The sequence below is a fragment of the Alexandromys fortis genome, unplaced genomic scaffold (genome assembly GCF_014885135.2).
Source record: "Alexandromys fortis isolate MF-2015 unplaced genomic scaffold, M_Fortis_MF-2015_v1.1 scaffold_116, whole genome shotgun sequence".
NCBI lineage: Eukaryota > Metazoa > Chordata > Mammalia > Rodentia > Cricetidae > Alexandromys > Alexandromys fortis.
Window position 1 is genome coordinate 3363126 of NW_026067998.1, and position 10102 is coordinate 3373227.

The following is a 10102-nucleotide window of genomic DNA, read 5'->3' on the forward strand; positions in this document are numbered from 1 at the left end:
CCCGTGGGCTATCTTCCATTCCCACCATCCTTCAAGTTATCTAAGAATGAGTTTCCTAACACATAGGTCTATCATTGTAGGGTCCTCCATTCTACAAAGAATCAGGTTTCCAGCCTGACGTGTAACTCACAGTATTCCCTGACCAAGCTCAGGCCCTTCTGCCCATCCCCACATCTTCTGATCGACCCATCCCAGTTATTCCACTATTTATTCAGCCATCTCATAAGTTCAAAGAACATCTGTCCAGCTAGAGGGCCGTGGAAGACAGCAGGGCCATCCTGAAGCCCTCTTTACTTCACGTCTGCCCTAAGAAGCTCCGAAGCCCACCATAGACACAGAGGGATTCACAGCAGAGAGGAGCTGCTTGAGCTCTGTACTGGTGGCAATGCCAATCTCTGATACCCATCCCAGTGCAGAAGGGAGAATAGATTTGATAAATGGAAACGTCCAGAGGAAACGCAGGAACACAGTCACGGGAGGGAAGGTCCAGGACAGGAGAGGCATGCACCATCCCTCTGTTACGTCATCCTTCATCCCAAAGTGCAAAATTAAACGTAAGAAGCTGAGGAAAGACAGACTGGCCATCAAAAGGAGTGGAAACATACAAGGATCTTAAGACATCATCTCAGAAGAAAATGGAGTGAGGACCAGAAAAAAAGGACACAGATGTCTTTAACAAATGAATTCTGCATCATTCCTTCTGTCTGACTGAAGCAGGAACTATCCCCAGTAGAGGCATTTATGCCAACAATTGTCTGCCTTGCAGGTTTCCACCAGTGCCAGGATGTTCCTCTCTGAGGCCAGACAGTTTCCTATTCCCCAAATCTCACCCCAGAGCCCGCGTACCCACTCCTATGATGGGCCATGCACCAAAGTGCCAAAGTTCTATTTACAAATGGCAGGACTCATTGGAATTTATGAAGTAAATAGTAGTCTTTGAGTCCCTTTGAGATTGTCCATCATTACCTGTGAAATGTAATTCTTTGGCTGAGGAGATGGTTCAATGCTAAAACACTTGCCTCGCAAGCACAGAGACCTGAATTTTAATCGCTAAAACCTCACATAAAAGCCAGGCATTTAAAACCACAACGCTGCTAGAGACAAGAGGACTTCCTAAGCAAGCCTAGCCAACTGGGGAAGGCTGCCCAACAGTTAAAGGCATTTATGGCTCGAAAATACAAGTCCAACGACCTGATTTGTGTTCCCAAAATCCACATAGAAGAAAGAGAAAATTTATTTCACAACTATGGAAAGTTGTCTCTAACCTCTACACATCTACTATGACAGGTGCACCCTTACACACAACCTTTCTAGCACACATGCATGCACACACACACACACACACACATACACACAAACAAATATATTTCAAATATTTTGCAAACAATTCACATTAGCATGTGATTTCTGGACTACTTTACCCTTCTTGCCAAAAACTGTGAGTGTCTGTAAGAAATAAAAAAGAAAGCTGGGTAGTGGTGGCACACACCTTTAATCCCAGCATTCGGGAGGTAGAGGCAAGCGGATCTCTGTGAGATTGAGGGCAGCCTGGTCTATAAGAGCTAATTTCAGGACAGCAAGAGCTGTTACACAGAGAAATTCTCTCAAGAAAAAAAAGAAGTAAAAAAGAAAGGAAGGGAGGAAGGAAGGAAGGAAGGGAAGACAGAAAAGCTAAAATTCAGGTTGAAATAATGTTGTTTCTCTTTATTTCCTCTCTGCAGCATAAGCTGATTTCTAAGAACTCCTAGGGCTGGAGATGTGACTGGGTGGTAGAGCTCTTGACTACCATGCGAAAGGCCCTGGGTTTGATCCCTAATATGGGCAAAACAAAAACCCAGATCCCACTGCTGGGGTAACCTACAGACAATAAAATAGTGATTCAAGTGAGCAGGACAGAAAGCAGCTGTAACAATTCCAGGTGAACCACTGGCCTTTGCAGAGCCACCAGAATGCCTTTTCCACACATGGAGTTAGTAGCGGCATGAGGTCCTAGCCTATGCTCCCTCTGTTAGTTTGGAAAGAATGACTAATCCCTCGCTGCACCCTATTTTTGGAAACTTATTTTGGCCAGGCTGAAAAATAATGGACAAAACTAATAATGTCTAACATGGTGTGCTCACAACTTACAGTCTTTTCCATTTAATCCCCACACATAGAGCTTTGTCCTGGCTCCCATAACGATGAGGCAAAGCCAGTAGAGAAACATGGGTGTTCTCAGCAGCCCTCCGTCTGAGTGGGAACGGGACAGGGTAAGCTGGGGCAGCATCTGTAACCAGAAGGATGGCATGGTAACATCTATTCCTTTCTTAAATATTTTTCTTTAGGAATTTTATTCATGTATACAATGTTTTTTGATAAAATATACCCCTCCACATCTGCCCCTCCGACTCCTACTAGAACCATCCACCATGCGTCTCACCTAACTTTATGTATTCTTTTTTCCTGAGACAAGGTCTCACTATGTAGCTTTGTCTGGCCTGGGATTCACTCTGTAGATGAGGCTGGCCTTCAACCCACAGACATTCATGCCTGCCTCTGCCTCTATCTCTGCCTCCCAAATGCTGGGATTAAATGCAAGCATCGCCACACCCAGCATGTACACTTTTTCTTAATCCCCTGAGTCCAGTTAGTGCTGCCAAAATGTACATGGGTGTAGGACTACGCACTGGAGCATGGACAACCCCTCAGGGGCCACAAGCTAGAAGAAAACAGACTCACCTTCCCGAGCAGCCTTATGCGGCCAATAGTTCCTCAAGGTGGCTTTATGAGCCCTTCCTCTATGCATGCTGTAGTTTTAAATGACTTGATCATGTACAGATCTTGTGCAGGCCACCATGGCCCCTGTAAGATCATGCATATAACACCCCTGTCATGTCCAGAAAAAATGTTTTGTGGCAGTCCTCTGCAGCCTCTGACCCTTTCTTTCTTCCACATACTCCTTTGTGATAATCCCGAGCCTCAGAAGAAGAGGGTGTCATATAGACGCCCCAGTTAGGGCTTAGTAGGCAAAGTCTATTTCTTTTCATTGTGACTGCAGCATGGATCGACGGACTGGGGATTCTGCTCCATGAAGTCACGCAAGCATTCACCTTCCCTTCACCCATGTGTTGATACATGTATTGATACCTTCCACACACAGCATCCAAATCACTGGAGAATAGGAGAGAGTAAAGAAACACTTTGACGAGCTTTGGGGCCATGTCTGGAAATGGCTCATATCTATTCCCAGGTCCCCTTAAGAGTAATCTCACCAAGGTCAAGATGTCACTCAGCAATCTGGCCCGGCCCAACACCCTTGGGCAAGTAGCCTGGAGAATTTTGTCTTTCATGACTTGGTTTACCAGGCTTCCACGGGTCCCTTCTGCTACGGATGATGCTGAGCAGACTCTGGAAGTTTGTTTTCCTTCCGTGCAGCTCCTCTTTGGACCTCTCAATCTAAGAACTGGTGCTTACTGCCCCTGCTTTTCTCCCTTGTTGAAATAAGGAGCGGCGGGGCTGCGTCCCCAACACCCCGGCCGCCTGGCTAGCTCACGCCCGAAATAACAACACACAAACTGTATTCATTTAAAGAACTGCTTGGCCCATGAACTCTAGCCCTTACAGGCCAATTCTCGCACCTGGACTAGCCCATTTCTAATGATTGTGTGTAAGCATCCCCAAGGTGCGCTTACCGGGAAGAGTCTAGCCTCCGTCCATCCTGGCGTCTCTGCTCCAGAGTGCAGCGCTGTCGAGTCTCTGCGGGAGCAGAGCAGAGTCTGACCTCACTTCCTCTTCCGCCCAGAATTCTATTCTGTTTACTCCTCCCATCTATGTTCTAAGCTGAGGCCAAGCAGTTGGTTCATTATAACTTAACCAATGAAATCAACAGATTGATATATGACACTCCCACATCACTCCCTCCTCAAAGGTGGCTTTGGGGTACATAATCATTTGTTGTTCTTTATCCCTGTGCCCTTCTTTTTCCTGTCACAAAACAGATGCCAGTGAAAACCAAAAATGTGTTACTGTCAGAGTATGGGGAGGTCGATTCCCTCTACCCTCCTTAGCCACTGCTCCCCCTTCATCCAAGCAAACTCAGTCCTGCCTACAGTGATGTGGCCTCATTATGTATAAGTGAAGTGCTGATGGACGAGGCTGCTCATTGGTTCCTGGGTGCCCAGACCTGAAATAATCACTCAGAAACTATATTATTTAAATCACTGCTTGGCCAATCACTTAAGTGTATTACTAGCTAGTTCTTACGTCTAGTATTAACCCATTTTCATTATTTTATATTTTACCATGAGGTTTGTGGCGAACAGGCAAGCTTCCGGCTGGCAGCTCACATCTTTCCCCTCTGGTGGCTACATGACTTCTCACTGACTTTGCCTACTCTCTCTCTCTATATATATATATATATCTCTTCCAGCCTGGCTATGTTCTGTTAAGCCACTGGCCAAAAACAGCTTCTTTACTAGCCAACAAAAGCAACACATATACAGAAGGACTTCCCACACCATTTCCCCTTTTCTGTTTAAATAAAAAAAGGAAGGTTTTAACTTTAACATAGTAGATTACATATAACAAAACGGATATCAAGTAAGAATTACAGTTACCATATTTATATCTACTTTATCTTTTAATCATAACTAAGGAAAACTATAATTATAACTATCTATTCTTCAACCCTATCAAAGACCCCAGAAGGATATAGTATTACCTAGGCTAATAGGAAATGCATTGTAAGCAACTTCCAAAACTCTAGAATTGACAGAGACATCTCGCTACCTGGACAGTCACCCTAAGTTCTTCAGTAATGTGGTGTTGCCAGGAGCAGATGTGTCTCGTTGTCATGAAAAGTCCTAAGTTTTTTTGTTTTGTTTTGTTTTGGTTTGGTTTGGTTTTTGTTTTTTTTGAGACAGGGTTTCTCTGTGGCTTTGGAGCCTGTCCTGGCACTAGCTCTGTAGACCAGGCTGGTCTCGAACTCACAGAGATCCGCCTGCCTCTGCCTCCCGAGTGCTGGGATTAAAGGCGTGCGCCACCATCGCCCGGCTAAGTCCTAAGTTTTTTTTTTTTAAAGATTTATTTATTTATTATGTATACAACATTCTCCCTCCATGTATGCCCACACATCAGAGGAGGGCGCCAGATCTCAGTAAAGATGGTTGTGAGCCACCATGTGGTTGCTGGGAATTGAACTCAGGACCTCTGGAAGAGCAGCCAGTGCTCTTAACCTCTGAGCCACCGCTCCAGCCCATAAGTCCGAAGTTTTTAAAAACATTTTTAAATGCCATATTCTGTTAGTCTTTGAAAGATCTGAAGAATAGCTATCCATCTGAAATATATCTCTGTATATCTAGAAAACCTAACTATCATGACTACAAGTTTGACCATTATAAAAGACTATCTATTAATCTATATTTCTTAATTATACATTACACTTTCTTACCAGAAGTGCCTTTTTTATGCTAAGTGGGCGTGGCTGGGGCCAACATGGCCCTGTGTGCTTGCTCCGCCCAGTCCAACCATGACAGAGGCATGTTCAGTGTCTCTGAAAGCCATGTACATTGCCCGTTTTTAGGCACCCAGCATGTCTATGTTGCCATTAAACAAGTTGCAGCACTCTGCTTAAGACCCCATTTAAATGCTCAGTCTCCTGAAAGAACCAGAATTTGCTCTGGAAGCTGGAAACACAAAACTGCACTTTTTTTTTCTTTGTGGTTTTTGTTCTTGTTTTTGTTTCTGCCACTGCTGAATCAAGAAGCCCTCTCTCTAGGGAGCTGCAGCACACCGCCAGCAAACAGAGCAAGAAGCTGTGTTAAACTCGTGTGTGTGTGTGTGTGTGTGTGTGCCTAGAATTCCTTTTAAAGCAGTCATAGGTTTTGCGTGGATATATTCGACCATGTTGGTGTGCCAGTCTGTTGGACAAAGTTCCTCATTTGTTCCCAGCTTCCCAGACCCAAAATAATCACTAATAAACTATTTTATTTAAATCACTGTTTGGCCAATCTCTTAAGCATATTGTCAGCTAGCTCTTACATCTAGAATTAACCCATTTCCATTATTTTATATTTTACTAAGAGATTCGTGGCCTGCTGGCAAAGTTCCAGCTGGCAGCTCACATCTTTCCCCTCTGGTGGCCCCATGGCATCTCCTTGACTCTGCCTACTCTCTCTCTATATATATCTCCTCCAGCCTGGCTTTATTCTGTTAAGCCATTGGCCAAAAACAGCTTATTAACCAATAAAAGCAACACATATACAGAAGGACTTTCCACACCACAGTACTTGCTGACATTTGAGAAAACGGGGCTTAAAAAGTGTACAAAGGGAGGCTAAATGTGCAAAAGGAGTCTAAGTGTGCAAAGAGAGTCTAAATGTGCAAAAGATATATAAATATACAAAGGTATAATAAGAATGTAGAAAATCACTCCTTTGGTACTGACACAGTGGCAGACAACGCAGGCGACAGGGACCAGTGCAACACCAAGAGCAGATCGCCCCAGGACAATTAAATCAAAGAGGTAGGCCTTTGGTTGGCGAGGTCCCGGGCAAACAGGGAACCTGGTTCTTTTCCTGAAGACCCGTCTGAGGGGTGAGAGGGATCTTGGCCCCTGGCAGGAGCCAGGAAACAGAACGAGGGAATTTTGCAAGAGGAGCCTCTGGCCAGCAGGGAAACCTGATCTGGTTTTAAAAGACCAATTAGAGATCGTCAATAGGAGGAGATGGGCAGGCGCCAAGGCAAAAATTCTCCCAATAAGCTGAAAAACAACATGAAAGCACCAGAACCCAATGATCTTACAACAGAAGGACTTGAACACCCTAACACAGAAGAAGTGGAAAAAATCGACTTTATGAAAGCAATAGAGTCCCTTAAACAATATGTAAAAAACACCTTTATAGAAATGGATGAGAAGTATAACAAAAAGTTTGAAGAATTGAGTAAATACGTACATGAGACCCTGGGAAACCAAGAAAAAACGAACAAACAGGTAATGGAAACAGTTCAAGAATTGAAAACTGAAATGGAAGCAAGGAAGAAAGCACAAACTGGGGACCAGCTGGATACGGAAAATCTAGGTCAACGAGCAGAGCCTACAGAAACAAGCATAATCAATAGAATACAAGAAATAGAAGAAAGAATCTCAGATTCTGAAGACACCATAGAGAAAATAAACGCACTGATCAAAGAAAACAGCAAAGCCAACAAATTCTCATCACAAAACATTCAGGAAATATGGGACACAATAAAAAGACCAAACCTGAGAATAATAGGAATAGAAGAAGGGGAAGAATTACAGCTCAAAGGCCCAGAAAATATATTTAACAAAATTATGGAAGAAAACTTTCCCAACATAAAGAAAGATATTCCTTTGAATATCCAAGAAGCATACAGAACACCAAACAGACTGGATCAAAGAAAAGCATCCCCTCGCCATATAATAATCAAAACACAAAATATACAGGTTAAAGAAAGAATATTAAGAGCTGCAAAGGAAAAAGGCCAAGTAACTTATAAAGGTAAACCGATCAGACTTACACCTGACTTCTCTATGGAAACCATGAAAGCCAGAAGGTCCTGGATAGAGGTTCTTCAAAAACTAAGAGACCATGGATGCAAACCCAAACTTCTATACCCAGCCAAGCTAGTATTCACTATCAATGGAGAAAACAAGACATTCCAGGATAAGAACAAATTTAAACAATACGTAGCCACAAATCCAGCGCTACAGAAAGTAATAGAAGGAAAATCGCAACCCAAGGAATCCAACATTGCCAACACTGACTACAATAACTCAGGAATCTAGCGAACCTTCACCAGTACAACTCAAAGAAGGGACACACACAAACTCTACTACCGAAAACAGTAAGAATAACCGGAGTAAACAACCACTGGTCACTAATATCACTTAATATTAATGGTCTCAATTCACCTATAAAAAGGCACAGGCTAAGGGATTGGATACGAAAACAGGATCCAACATTCTGCTGTTTGCAAGAAACACATCTCAACCACAAAGACAGGCATCTACTCAGAGTAAAAGGTTGGGAAAAGGTCTTTCAAGCAAATGGTCCTAACAAAAAAGCAGGTGTGGCCATACTAATTTCCAACAAAACTGACTTCAAACTAAAATCAATCAGAAGAGATCGAGATGGACACTTTATACTCATAACAGGAACAATTCATCAGGATGACATCTCAATCCTGAATATCTATGCCCCTAATATAAAAGCACCCACTTATGTAAAAGAAATATTTCTAAAACTCAAGGCAGACATAAAACCACACACACTAATAGTAGGAGACTTCAACACACCTCTCTCTCCAATGGACAGGTCAATCAGACAGAAACCTAATAGAGAATTAAGAGAATTATTGGAGGTAATGAAGCAAATGGACTTAACAGACATCTACAGAACACTCCACCCAAATAGGAAAGAATATACCTTCTTCTCTGCAGCTCATGGAACCTTCTCAAAAATTGACCATATACTCGGAAACAAAGGAAACCTCCACAGATACAAAAGAATATCAGTGTCCACCTGTGTCTTATCAGATCACCACGGATTAAAGTTAGATGGCAACAACTATGCTACCCCCAGAAAGCCGACAAACTCATGGAAACTGAACAGTCAACTACTGAACCACACCTGGGTCAAGGAAGAAATTAAGAAAGAAATTAAAGTCTTCCTTGAATTTAATGAAAATAAAGAGACAACATACTCAAACCTATGGGACACGATGAAAGCAGTGCTAAGAGGAAAGTTCATAGCACTAAGTGCCCACTTAAAGAAAACAGAGAAAGCATACATTGGGGACTTAATGGCACACCTGAAAGCTTTAGAAAAAAAAGAAGCAGAGGTGCCCAGAAGGAGTAGAAGACTGGAAATAATCAAACTGAGGGCAGAAATCAACAAAATAGAAACACAGAAAACAGTCCAAAGAATCAATGAAACAAAAAGTTGGTTCTTGGAGAAAATCAACAAGATCGACAAACCCCTATCCAAACTAACTAAACAACAGAGAGAGAACACGCAAATAAATAAAATCAGAAATGAAAGGGGGGACATAACCACAGACACAGAGGAAATCCAGAGAATCATTAGATCTTACTATAAAAGCCTGTATGCCACAAAACTGGAAAATGCAAAAGAAATGGACATTTTTTTAGATAAGTACCATATACCAAAGCTAAACCAAGACCAGGTGAATGATCTAAATAGACCTGTTAGTCGCGAAGAACTAGAAACTGTTATCAAAAATCTCCCTTCCAAAAAAAGCCCAGGACCAGATGGGTTCAACGCAGAATTCTACCAGAACTTCCAAGAAGAGCTAATACCTATACTCCTTAACGTATTTCACAATATAGAAACAGAAAAGTCATTGCCAAATTCCTTTTATGAAGCTACAGTTACCCTGATACCAAAACCACACAAAGACCCAACCAAGAAAGAGAATTACAGGCCTATCTCACTCATGAATATCGACGCAAAAATTCTCAATAAAATACTGGCAAACCGAATTCAAGAACACATCAGAAAAATTATCCATTATGATCAAGTAGGCTTCATCCCAGAGATGCAGGGCTGGTTCAACATACGCAAATCTATCAATGTAATCCACCATATAAATAGACTGAAAGAAAAAAACCATATGATCATTTCATTAGATGCGGAAAAAGCATTCGACAAAATTCAACACCCCTTTATGATAAAGGTCTTGGAGAGAATAGGGATACAAGGGTCATACCTAAATATAATAAAAGCTATCTACAGCAAACCGACAGCTAACATTAAATTAAATGGAGAAAAACTCAAAGCCATCCCACTAAAATCAGGAACAAGACAAGGATGTCCACTCTCTCCATACCTCTTCAATATAGTGCTTGAAGTTCTAGCAATAGCAATAAGACAACATAAGGGGATCAAGGGGATTCGTATTGGAAAGGAAGAAGTTAAGCTTTCGTTATTTGCAGATGACATGATAGTATACATAAGCGACCCCAAAAATTCTACCAAAGAACTCCTACAGCTGATAAACACCTTTAGTAGCGTGGCTGGATACAAGATCAACTCCAAAAAATCAGTTGCCTTCCTATACACTAAGGATAAGGAAACAGAGA